The following is a 13,523-nucleotide window of genomic DNA, read 5'->3' as shown; positions in this document are numbered from 1 at the left end:
TACCAGGCTAAGGAGATACACTAGAGAAGCAGAGGCCAAGAAGATAAATGCCCTGTTCTCCAATGAACCATCCAAGGTGTACTCCCAACTGTAGTGCAACAACACAGTAACAGCAGAGTCACCAGTAGTAGAAACTGAACAATTCTGGAAGAATACAGTATATGGGCGAAAGAGAAGACACATTAGTACCAGTGCAAAGTGGCTGCAGGACCTGAGAGCAGACCACAGTAATCTCTCAGAACAGGAACCGGTCACCATCACAGTAGCAGACATCTAACAGCGGGTCAAGAATGTGAATAGCCAGTTTTGTCTAGTGGTTAAGGCTAGAGGCTAGAAATCAGGAGACTGCAAGTTCTAGTCCCACCTTAGGGATGAAAGCTGGCTGTGTGACTTTGGGCCAGTCACTCTGTCTCAGCCCAACTCACCTAACAGGGTTGTTGTTGTGGGGAAAATAGAGGAGGAAGGAGCATTATTAGGTATGTTTGCTGAGTTATTTATAAAAATTATAAAGGTGGGATAAAAAATCTAAAAAAAAAAGAGAGAGCTGGACAGCCTGGATATGACCCACACCTACTGGTTAAAGAAACTAACAGCAGTGCATGAATGCTTAGCAGCACAAATGAACCAGCTGCTAGCAGCAGGCTCCCACCCAGACTGGCTAACACAAGGAAGGACAGTGCTGATCATGAAAGACCCCCTTAAGGGAATAACACTGTCCAACTACTGGCCAATAACTTGCCTCCCCACAACATGGAAAGTCCTATCAGGCATCATAGCTGCCAAGCTACAGGACCATATGGACCAGTACAAACCTCAAGATCATTGGGAACAACACTAGAGGCTCATAACACCAGATGCTCATAGAAAGAGCAGTCACCTGAGATTCAAGGTCTAGACAGACCAATCTGAACACAGCCTGGATTGACTACAGGAAAGCCTACGAGTCAATGCCACACACTGGATCTGTGAATACCTGGCACTATACAAAGTCAACAGGACACTAAGGACCTTCCTCAAGAACTCAGTGGGACTGTGTAAGACAACACTGGAGGTCAACTCCAAGACAGCTTGCACAAGTGGCCATCAAGTGCAGCATATACTAAGGTGATGCACTGCCCCTGCTGTTGTTCTGCATAGGCTTGAACCTCTCAGCCAGATAATCACAAGGACTTGATACAGATACAAATTCAAGAGTGGAACAGAGACAGTCCAACACATAGTGGCAAGGTGTAAGATACAGGCAGGAACAGCATACACTGAACAAAGTAGCTTGGCATTGTGTACAGGAACATCTGCACAGTGTATGGGCTAGACCCTCCCAAATCCAGATGGGAGATTCCACAGAAGGTCATGGAAAATTATTGGGCTAAGATCCTGTGGGTCTTCCAGATCTAGATGGACAGGCAGGTACTGGCCAATCAACCAGACATCGTGGTAATAGACAAGGACCAGAAAACAGCAGTGGTGATAGATGTAGCAATGCCAAGTGACAGCAACATCAGGAAGGATTATGAGAAGCTGGAGAAGTACTACGGCCTGAAGGAGGAACTAGGGAGGATGTGGAAAGTAAAGGCCAAAATGGTCCCAGTGGTGGTAGGACTACTTGGGGCTGTGACTCCTAAGCTAAGAGAGTGGCTCCAACTGATCCCAGGAACAATATCAGAGCTCTCTGTCCATAAAAGTGCAGTGCTAGGAACAGCTAAGATACTGTGCAGGATCCTCAAAGTCCCATAGAGTCCCATAGAGGGCCTGAGATTGAGAAGACACATACCATGTGAGAGGGGATTTTTTAAAATAAAAGTAAAAAACAGTCAAAACTGTGGGGAAGATACCAGTCAATTTCTATAAGCTAAAGCTACAGATAAAAATTTTCCCACAACCCTTGATCATCTAAAAATTGGTCACTTAAAAGGAAATAATGATCTCCTTGTCATGAGGGAAATTAACTTTTCTAACAGCTGGAGTTATGAGTTCTGATCACCATTGTGTGTAAAGTGGACACTTTAAAAGAACATGAGATATAGATTCAATCTCTGAATTTGAACATATACAAATACAATTTTTTTATGGGACATTGAAATGTCTTCCATTTGTTGCCCTGATGGGTAGTGCATTGTTTTGGGCCAGGAGAAGAAACCTCCTATGTGGAGCATACACAATTTAAAAAAAAAAATAGCTAGAAAGCAATTCTACCATAATAAAAATGGAAAATTTTGGCCTATTAAATTGAATATCTAAGTCCCAGACCCTCAGCTTGAATTCTGCTAAGGTTTGAGGTCTAAGGTACATATTGATAGAACACAATACTTCAGATCTTGGTCAATTTGCCTTCACATGAGGCAAATCTATTGTTCAGGTTAAAATGAACCAAAGAGATCCTCCAAAGAATTTGCTTTGCCCAAGACCTTAAATGGCATAGCAGAGGTCTGTCTGTCTATGGCATGTAAACTGGATCGAAAAACAGCTGGACATATGCTGGACTAGCATGGTCGATTACTGTCTGTAACCTTCAATGAAGATGCCTTCATCCTGCAGTGAATTATACACACAAACACACATTTACTAGATAGTATTGCAAATGTATGTATCGTAACCGACCACACTTTTGATCAGAAATGGTGCCTTTTTTTCCCTTGATGGGGAGGCAGAATGATATAGTGTCAGATAAGCAGGCTAGTTAGTTGCTCTGTATCTTTCTATTCTTGCTGCTGAGATCCATATTAGTTGAGGATTCAAATCCAGAGTAAGAGATTTGCATAAGCATGCATTTTCTGATTCACACATGGACTTACCCACACAATTAACACAGCTAATCACAGTTAAGGCTGTTAGAAAAAAGGGGGAAGCATCATTCTCCTCCTTCCCTTTTAGTGATCCTACTGAGTTCACTGAATTCCTGTTACTAATGGCACTTTCTTCATTCTTAGTAATGGCCATCTAGTTAGCCCTTAATAATTGTTCCATTGTTGTTTTGTTTAAAGCTTCCTACGGTTCCAACACAGTAATGACCTATGCAAAATAGCAAGCTGCTACCTGCAGAATAAGGGCAGCTTTATTTAATCTTTCTCTGCTATGGGAAGCAAGCCAGAAGTTTGTCCCTGTTCCACAGACACTTCAAGCTTTGCAGATGAATGGTTTGTACACAATTAAGTTTCCATATGGAAAGTCATCCTCAAGGTCTCTATGGCTAACTTGAAGACTGCTAATTTGCACTGGTAGCAATCACACCTCCCCCTGAAGGGTTCCTTAATTAATTATGTGAGCAATATCCTGCTGATACAAGAACGGATGTTTTCCTGCTGTTTCATGGAATATATAGCTATCAAAATATATCTGCTGGCTTAGGCTTAAAATGGAAATAAAATGAAAAAGTAATAAAATAAAATAAAATAAAATAGCTACCTATCTCTGATATTTTTTCCACTTAATTGGAATGTATTATTTTTGTACTGTAGCATTTTTATACCTTGAACAACATGCCTTCCATGGGACTCCTTATTTGCTTTTTCTGCTACCCTTGGCTTGGTCTCTTTCTCTAGGTCCACCAACTAAAGAGCAAGGGCCAGGCAAATGGGGCCTGCAACTCATTTTCTTTCCAGAGTTCACCTGGAATCCATTCTATTTTGCAAATCAGAATAGGACACAGATAGATCCATAGGCCTTCCCAATTCCATTTATTTAGATATTTGCATTTTGCAAGATAAACACTGATTTGCCAAACATACCTCATAATCTGCATTATTTAGCATCAACAGTAACATACTCTAGTAGTGTGCAGATGTTTTGCAAAACAGCCCAGGTTCAATCCCCAGTTTGAAAAGATCTCAGATTGGATTATTAGGGAAAGACACAGTTTTAATCATTTTCCAGATTATGTCATTTTATACCATTAGGAAAGAAATATCTACATAAAACATTCTAATATACAATTTCAATATGTACTTTTCCCTCTGTGCTCCTTTCTTGCAAGCCATTCTGGTAAAAATTAAAGCATTTTTCTTGAAATACAGATTTTTGTCTGAAAGGCTGGGAAGGAGCCCTCCATATCCTCGATGCTTTTGTCTACCAAATGTTGACCAACAGGGACACTCAGCTCATATTCATAATGAGCAGGCTAAGAATGTCCCAGGTTTTACAGGTTTATGATCTATAGATGTGAGCCAGAGGATTTGGCCCAATAGCTGGAGAGAAAGTGGTCTTCACTGAATGTATGTTTGGTGCCACGCGTCACCTTATTGTTTAATAGTTGCTAACCATAGTTAATAAAGCTGGGACAGCCATGACAATTGTTTTGTGTCTTCCTTGGTATGGGGACAAATGTACATCTTTTTGTAAGTTTACAGTCATATCACAATATTTTAAATTTTGGTAAATTTTTGAGGGCAAGTATGTTCAGCTTGCATAAAGTTTCAGGAGGTACATTGGTACAAAAATGTGGACTGAACAAAATTTTTACCCTTATCGTGGTGACTTGATTAAAACAAATATGACACAATTGGTTTGTGATAGCCTCATAAAGTTCATGTCAAGACAAAGCTAAATATTAACTAGAAAGTTCAATTTGTGTGTTTGTGTGTTTAATTGCACACAAATTGTAATTAATTAAGGATCATTTAATGATCCTTCCTCCCTCTGAGAATAATGTAACATAAGAGAAAAATAATTTCATATTTGTTTGGAGAGAGAGCCAAGGATAATCCAAGTTAAGAAGGCTTAAACCTGTACTGGAGGATGCTAAATTAATTGGAACAGGCATTTTAATCAATTACATCAGAATTCTCTCCATGATTTAAAAAGTCTAATTTTGACATTCCACTTTGGGCCTTTGTATTTCTAACAGAGGACACTATAGTGACATCAAGCCATTTGGTTTCATTACTTTGGAAATCTAATTAAAGCTGTCAAGGCAACACATTGTACAGCTGTCCTAAATTGCGGAGAATGTTGGTGCAATGGACTGCAACTTTTAACAAGCCTACTCTAATATGAGTCAGTAACAGAGAGAGGCAAAGGGAATAGTCTCACCAGTACAATCATTTGCTGTGACCTGTAGTAGAAATATACCAGGCAGAGTTCTATGTCATGCAGATATTTTCATGGATTTTTTTTTTTGCATTCAGGAACATTTGTGCCACATATTCAGGACATCTGTCTATCGGTGTATGTTATCCATTATGATTTGTCATTTAGCCTACATACTAGGATAGGACTGCTTGCAGCCTGATGCAGCCCAGTGCTATGCATCATTTAATGATCTGCAAAGCTAAGAAGAACATAGAAGAAAGTCAAATATGACCCAGTGGCACTTTTTTTTTTTTGCTTATGAATGTTTATGAATGTCTTGCCATGGATACTGGTTGTACTGTAATCGGAGAAGGCTGAATGCACAAGAAACACTTGTAGTATTATGCAATTATTTCAATGAGGCTTCATTGGATTTCCCAGTAGTCTATGCTCCTGGCTGAAATAGTCTGCTGGCAATAAAGTATGCCTTGCCTATTCCCACATCTCTTTGTTTTAGCACACTCAGGAACGTAATTATTTTAAAACTACTGGTTAGTGTCATAATGAAAGCTTTTATTTAATCCATCATACTCTCTTACTTGCTGGCATTTTATGGTTATTTGGAGTATAATTCATGAAATTAACAAATTATCTGCCACAAGAAATATTCCAGTTCCTACTTTATATCAAACTAATGTGCTGAGAAAAGCATGCAATTAATTTAATATCTATGTCATTGTGAAGATCAATTTACATATTGAAACTTGAGAGAGGTTGGTAGTAGCAATATGACTGAATTCCATTGTTCCTTTCCCCATAAACTTAAGCACACTGTTTAAATATTTTTATAAAAGATGGACGGAAGGGAAGTTAGATAAATAATTTCAGCCATATATATATATATATTTTCCAGTTTGATGTCCAAGGTGACACCTAAGACCAAAATGAAAGCTCCACTCTTTTTCATATTCAACATACAGGAAAAAGGTACCAAAGAATTTAAAATGTGGATGCAATTGTTAATTGCTCTGAATGTGTAAGCCCACTTTGAGAACAACTAGTCTTCTAGCCAGTAAGGTATTTCTAGCAGTGGGGATTTTTTTTTATCATTCTAGCAGTGAACTTGGGCAGCTGAGAATCCATTACAGTTTGGAAACAAAATGGGTCTTTCAGAATTATGTTTAAGTAACATAAATGTAGAAATGAAAAGAAAAAGCACATTTACTCCACACTCCACCTCAAATAGCATGACAACACTCTGTAAATTAGAGCACTTGTGGAATATTGAGATCATTTAGGGAAAAAAAAAAACTGGTGCAGAGAGGGAAAAAAAACTTGATTAGTCCCTTCCACTCATACTAAACAGAGGAGAGGGAAAGTACGGTTGGTGGCCAGGTTTGCCACGTGGTTAGTTAAAATATTTATCTTTCTGCATTATGTAATTGTAAGGCACAGTATTTAGCATACTAAAAAACACACAAAAAAAGTCAAATACTGTACCTCTGGAGAACACTTGCCAGTCCTAACCATTGTGGTTATTATGATCCTTCAAGTCAATCTGGACCCCTGGTGGCTATGCAGACAGATTCATCCAGCACATTTCAGAAGTGGTTTGCCCTTGCCAGCTTCCTAGGGCTGAGAGAGAGGGACTTGCTCAAAGCCACCCAGATGGCTTCATGCCTAATTTGTTTTGGAAACACTTTTCCTGAAGACCTTGGCTAAGATGAAAACAAGACCAAATCAATGTACTTCTCACAGGACAGCATGAAAAAGATTTTAGATTATAAACAAGGAGCTCTTACTTGATTATCTTTTCCATCTTAATTTGCCTATGATAATTTTAGATCTACGTCCCTATATCTGCATCCTGTGCTGGCTTCATTTTAACCAATAACAGTAAAAATTGATTTCTGATTACACACTTACTTTTTAGTATACATTTTGTAAGGTTCTCATATTTCCCAGTCAATGCCTAGAGGGGACTTTTAAAAAATGATACAACATTAAGGGGCAGCTGCAAAGCCAATGTAAAACAAGTCCATGAATTATATTAAAAGAAAATGGCATTAATTCAAGTAAGATTCTATACCTATTGTATTTTAAAAAGTTGACACAAGCTCTGTTCTGTCTGAAAATTAACAACAATAATGAGCATTCATACCTTCCTACCTCAAATCTGTCAAAATGCAGTGTGCAGTCTTGGAGAAAACTGGACAAGTGGACAGAAGCAGCAGCTGTGTTTCTTAAAGTAGGAATCAACACAAATATATAGGTAGATATTTGATGTAAAATAATGTTGCTGGTTGTTGTTTATATCATCAACAAGGACATAAAGGCTAAAATCAATGGGACAACATTTTGTTGTTATGAGGATAAGCAGCAAATTCTCAGCCTCGCTTGTCCTTTGCTGGACTTCTCCCTACCTTCTGATGAAAGAAGTCTAGAGGTTTCATCTTCAAGTTAATGACAAATCTAATTTGGCATCCTAGATTGTGACCAATTATGATTTGAGAAAATGGTCATGTTCATACACACTAACCTCTTATGCACTGAAGAAGAGATAGAAAAGAGGGAGTATATTAGTCCATGGATCAACACTGTAAAATCTCTAAAGATTTGAATCAAAGTTTAATCAGAATAAAATTGCATTAAACCCCTTCTATTGTAATAGGAGAGTTAAATACATGCTTAAAATTTCTTGCATTGTATAAATGCAATCAGAATGTTCTTAACTTACTAGAGGATTATACATTATTTTTTTAATATTGTATTGTATTACATTAGTTATCTTACCTATATTATTGGTTTAAGAAACAGTTTTTTCCCACAAGTTTATGAACCTTTGCTCAGTCATATGACCTCACTTTAGCGTGGAAAACAGCAATCAATCTTTTGGTAGAATTTCTCATAACTATTGTTCAAATAAGTGAAATAGGGTTTTTTTCCCCAAAGATCAAATGATTATGGAATATCAAAATGAGGTTATAGGATCTCACAGAGTGGGAGTGTATGGACTCCAAATTCTATTTGGGAAACCACAAAGTATCTAAATATCTCATCTTCCCCAGACTGAAAATATAATCTTTTAGGGCTACACACAATGTATCATATTCCAGATTATACTTCCCATCTGAATTTAGGAAACATGCAATGCAGCATGTTCTATGTTATTGTACTTTCTATAGGGATCTCTGTAAAGTAACTTCTTTCAGACATGGAACTTTCTATTACCCATGTGGTATCCAAATACTGTGTAGCTGCAGTGAAAGTGAGGCAACAGAATACAATACAAACATGGCCAAGTATTGTTTTAATGATTTGTGTGTGTGTGTAATTGCTGATTGTTGATCATAAAGACGTATATACGTGAAGGAAGAAAATAATCAAATGACATTACACGTACTTAGAGGAGAATCAAAGGGTTAAACCAAACTTGGCTAGGAAAATTGTATACGTTAATTAATGTTGGCCCATCCAAATGGTATATCTGTGATCTGATCAGCAAGGCTGATCTTTATTGTTCAGACATCTTCACTTCTTTTATTAGGTATTACTAGGTCTGTTTGTGCTTTGTAAATGATTCAGGAACTTGCCCACACCAAGTAGAAGAGGCATGAGCTTGAAAAAAGTTATGTCTCCTTTAAAGGTTGCATTATATTTAATGCTTTAGTTTTTAATTTTGCTAGCTGCCCTGAATGCTCTCTAAAATATAAAGATGGGGTACAAAGCAAATCAATCAAAATGAAGCAGCTGTAGCTTTTTCAGGCTCACCATTTCACTGAAAAGTCAAGAATCATAACAATTTGGTTTTATCTGAAGGAAATAGCTTGGAAATTATAACAAGGCAGTCCTGGTCACAAAGGCAGTTTCAGATGTATGCTTTGTAACTGAGCTTCTCTTTAGGTTACTGATTTCTGGGATAAAAAGCAAAAACAATTGCACTGAGCAGAGCAAATTATTCTTTGTTCTGGAAGGTTTATTTCCAGAAAAATACCAAGCCACCTTTTTTATTCCAAAAAGAAAATAGCATGTTCTGATGTTCCTGAGAGTGGTCTGTCCCTGCAGTATGGAGAATTGCACATCCTTAATTTTCTTTTCCTCAGCTAAGTTTCCCTTCTTAAAACTGATTGTCCTAAATTCAGGGTCATTGTCCTTTGGATAAATATGGTAATATGCAGTTGATACAATTGCATATTGTAGATGAAAGATGAATATAGAAAGTAGCTAAATATGTATTGCCTATTATATATGATACAATCTGAAGATTCAAGAGAAAAACTAAAGTGACTTCACTTAATTAAAATTATTCCCATCCTATATAGGAAAAATAACACCAGACCATCTACTCACTTTTATTTCATCCATGCAAGTTACCACATACAGAGAAAAATACTGACATGTCTATCTTGTACATTTTATACCACCAAATAAAAAAGGTAAAAACATAGTGAGTGGCTTGTGAGGGACAACAATGCTTTGATTATCAAAGAAAAAAGTATATTTATTTGACTACAGGTCTGCCCATTTTCTCCATAAGCAAAAAAGATCAAATGCTTAGCCAGCCCTATTAAGAAATTGTGAATATCTGTTTAAAAGGATGGGTGCTAAAACTGATTTGACTGATTGTAAGAATTGGTGCAGCAGGAGGGGGCTGATGTAAAATCTGCATTTATGGTGAGATTCCTGAGACATGGTTTCTCACACAGCTGAACAAACAAGAATTGGAAAAAATAGAAGTTTTGGGAAATGTAGCTATAATAGAAATACATTTGAGGTCTCATTGTGTAATTTGTCCATACAAGCAACTAAGCATTTGTCAGGAGTAACAGCTACCTTTGGCAGCCTTGTATTCTAAGAGATTGGTGGCCTGTGAGAAGGAAGAAACCTTACAGATTTGGAGTTCAGGTCTCTGCTGGGGAAGGGTGGCTTGGCTTATTGAGGACAACAAACAATTTCACCTGGAGAGGGAGCAACCTGGTGAGTGCTACTGTTAAAGTTTGGGAGTAATTAATTGAGTTAAAATATGACTGCAAAAGGTCTGAATCTGTAATTAGAAGATCTGAAGGACACTGTAAATAGGATGAGATCACAGAAAGATCAGTGGTAGACAAATGGGCAAGTAGAGACCACACAGGGATCCCACAGTAACCCAGTTCTCAAACCCAGAAGAACCTTTGCTTTAACACAGGGGCTACAGACAAAGGCAAAGAGCAACAGATGGACTCCAGAAAAGGATTTGCAGAGCATCAGATTCCAATAAATCTATTTTGGAAAATTGTGGTCCTCATTCTTTTCAAGAGGGCTCTGCAAAGAACCTAGGCATTCCTTTTTTTTCTGGCAGTGTTCTACTTAATCTCATTACTGATGAATGTAATTCTGTTTTCAGAAAAGAATTGCAACTTTTTTGAAATTCAGAAAGTATTACAATTACACTGAACTATTTAACCAAACAACAAAGGCAGGAGATTGAAGGCAATATTTAGAGTTTCTTTTCTAAAAGGACAAATATTAGAGATTAAGCTTCTCTGAAAATCTCCCCTATTCCTCTACAGACTATCCATAATCCCAGTTAAACGTGGGCAGGCTAATATTATTGGACAAGCATAATTCCCAGGACACTCTTACTTTGATTACTGCACACTGCATAGAGAATATTACGATTACTGCAACTCCTTAGATTTGCATAAAATGAAATTGGTTGCTATTATTCTGGAACATATAAAGACTACTGCTAGCAATATAAATGTTAAAGTTGCTACATGGGGGTATTCTAGAAAAATAATTTAAGAAAGGTGAAATGAAAATCCTGGGGAGGATCAAGCAAAGCAGCAGAAAATATTTCAGTAGATTCCCTGTATTTGCTAACTCTGAGATGCTATTTTATTGAGATGAAAAGGACAGAGTACAAGAATTTCAGCAAAAGAAATATTTCAGCTTCAAACCAATATATTTTTGTGTACATTAGTGCAGCTGCTTTCAGATTCTCTTTCTCACAGCCTTCCTATGAACAGGTGAGGAGGCACACCTCTTCACTGATAATGGGAAAGGCTGCAGCTGGTTGCTTTCAAGATAGTCTCCTGAATCTTTACCAGCCAGAAACCAACTCTTACATCCCCATTTCTCACAGTAATGAGGCCAACAGGTGATGCTGTCCTTACTGTTTTAATGCAGAACATGTTAAGGAAAGCAGTTGGTGGATTCTCTGAGCTTTATTTCTCCTCCCACCAACCATTGCCTGCTGGTGGTGAAGCTATCACCAGTCACTCTGTGGGTTGTGATGGGAATGGGCACATGTAGGCAGCTGCTTGGAAAGGCCCTGCCTGTCAAGCTCCTGGGTAATGGGTTGCAGGTCTGGAAGAGAGGCACGGGGTAAAGCAGGAGAGCAACCTCCCTTCTTGGCTAGTGCTGTAAGGGAATGGCTGTGCTGGCAGCAAGACCCATTCCATCCTTGTGGCTGGCAACACCAAGAAATAGGATGTTTGGAATTGGCTTAGTTGTCAGGAATCATCCAGACCATAACTGTCACCAAGCATTGATTCAAAGCATTAACAGCTTCCCTCCTAAAAGATGAAATAGAGAAATAGAGTTGCACATCATTACATTTATCTTCCAGATACTTTATGTAGGGTTTTTGGCCCTCATGGGTTGGTGCTGCCTTCTGGACCTTTAATGATCTTGTTGTTCTCCAGCTTAGTTTATCAAAAAGGCTTCCAGGTTGGTATTACAGATAAGTATAGTACTTATATGTTTGCAATGAGCGTCTTCACAGTGGCTCTGAAAGACATGATAACTAGCATTTTAAACTCTCTTAAAGTACATAGTTTGTATCATTTAAACTATTATAATATACATTAAAAACTATAATATATGCCAATATTTTACAGTTATAATTCTATATTTTAATGCCTGCAGAGTTGCATTCAGCAATTTTACATATGTTTGCATTTTGAGATGCTTGAAGAATAAAGGATTTCTTCTATGAAACTTTAAATTTCTTCATCAGCCACTAGTCAGAATATAACAACTTATTAAAAGGAACCTGCCTGTGGTTTTCTTACAGTGAAGTATTTCAACACTGATTGATTGATTGATTGATTTTAAATACTGACAATATCACTCCAACCCCCACCCACCAACAGGAACACGAGGATGATAATACTAACTAAAAATTAGCACATAATAAATATAAAAGAGATCAGGGACAATGACAGGAAATGTTCACTTACTTCCATATAAGCCTGATATGATTGATAATCTGCATGCAAATTAATTAACATTATTGCTTTAACAACCTGCTTTTGGGTGAAGGAACTGAAACTCTGAATCAGTTACTGGCCTTGACATGTCTTTGAAGAAAATGGGAAATTATTTCTCCTTGTCAAGGTCTTTTTAAAGCTAAAAGGAAGCGGTATCTTGGGGGTGAGGGGTAGGTGGAGTATGTGTTAAAGAAATCAAGATGGCTGCCACTACCACGTTATTGAAGCCCTATCCCTTTTTTAATATGTGTTGCATTCTTTTGTCTGTTTAATGTGAATGGGAAAAGAATCCTGAAACACTGAGATAATTCCTGCCATTTTGCTGCTTTGAATTAACAATATTCATCCTTGTGATCCTTTCAAATGTTTACATCAGTTTTTTCCAAACTTGGCAACTTTAAGATGTGTGGGCTTCAACTCCCAGCATGCTGGCTGGGAAATTCTGGGAACTGAAGTCCACACATCTTAAAGTTGCCAAGTTTGAAAAACACTGGTTTAAACTACATTGACCATATGCCCTTTATTATAAAGGACAGTCCTTTATTTCAGAAAGCTGTGTTTTAGATTTATTTAACTGAATTATTTATTTCATTGGTTTTACTCTTGAATTTTCCTTTGTAAAGCAAAGTTATAAACGTAAACAATTAATTTATTTTACCCTTATGAACCTCTTTCAGATTTGCCCCTTTTTCAGATTTGTCCTTGATTTTTACCAAGGCAGTATGGCCACTGTAGTTTAAGCACCTTAATACTGTGTTCACAGAAGTCTCCAATGATAGCAAAGCATTTCATATATTTTTCCTCCCTGAGGTGACATGACAGGATGGCCAATATGGTGCCTGCATTACAGAAACCATCCTCCCTCTGCATGCATCCCCCACCCGAAGAGCTGCTCTAGCCGAGTCTTTCAGGGGCAAAGGGCCAGAAGAAGCCCTGTTGCTCACCTGCGCTTTGCACTTGGAGTCTAGGTGGAGCAGGCCCAAGGATCACATCATCATAACAAAAACCTGACTGTGGTTTTATCCTGAAAGGTGATGGCAATGCTGCAAGCCTTTATACACTTGCTTATTTTGGTTTACTTCATTATTTCATTATACAATCACTGACTCATTGAAAACAAGAGAAAATAAATTTTAAACCCCCCTACAAACAACATTCAGTGTTATAATTATCATTCTATCTATGGGCACATGATATAAAAAATAGTCAAAACTGTAAATGAAAATAAAAGGGAACGATAGTACAAGTGGGCATACAGTATGC

Source organism: Python bivittatus, unplaced genomic scaffold, assembly GCF_059951505.1.
Source record: "Python bivittatus isolate LINGU-HERP-01145 unplaced genomic scaffold, Pbiv_v1 ctg000610_np1212, whole genome shotgun sequence".
Classification (NCBI taxonomy): Eukaryota; Metazoa; Chordata; class Lepidosauria; order Squamata; family Pythonidae; genus Python; species Python bivittatus.
Note: the sequence above shows the minus strand (reverse complement) of the source record.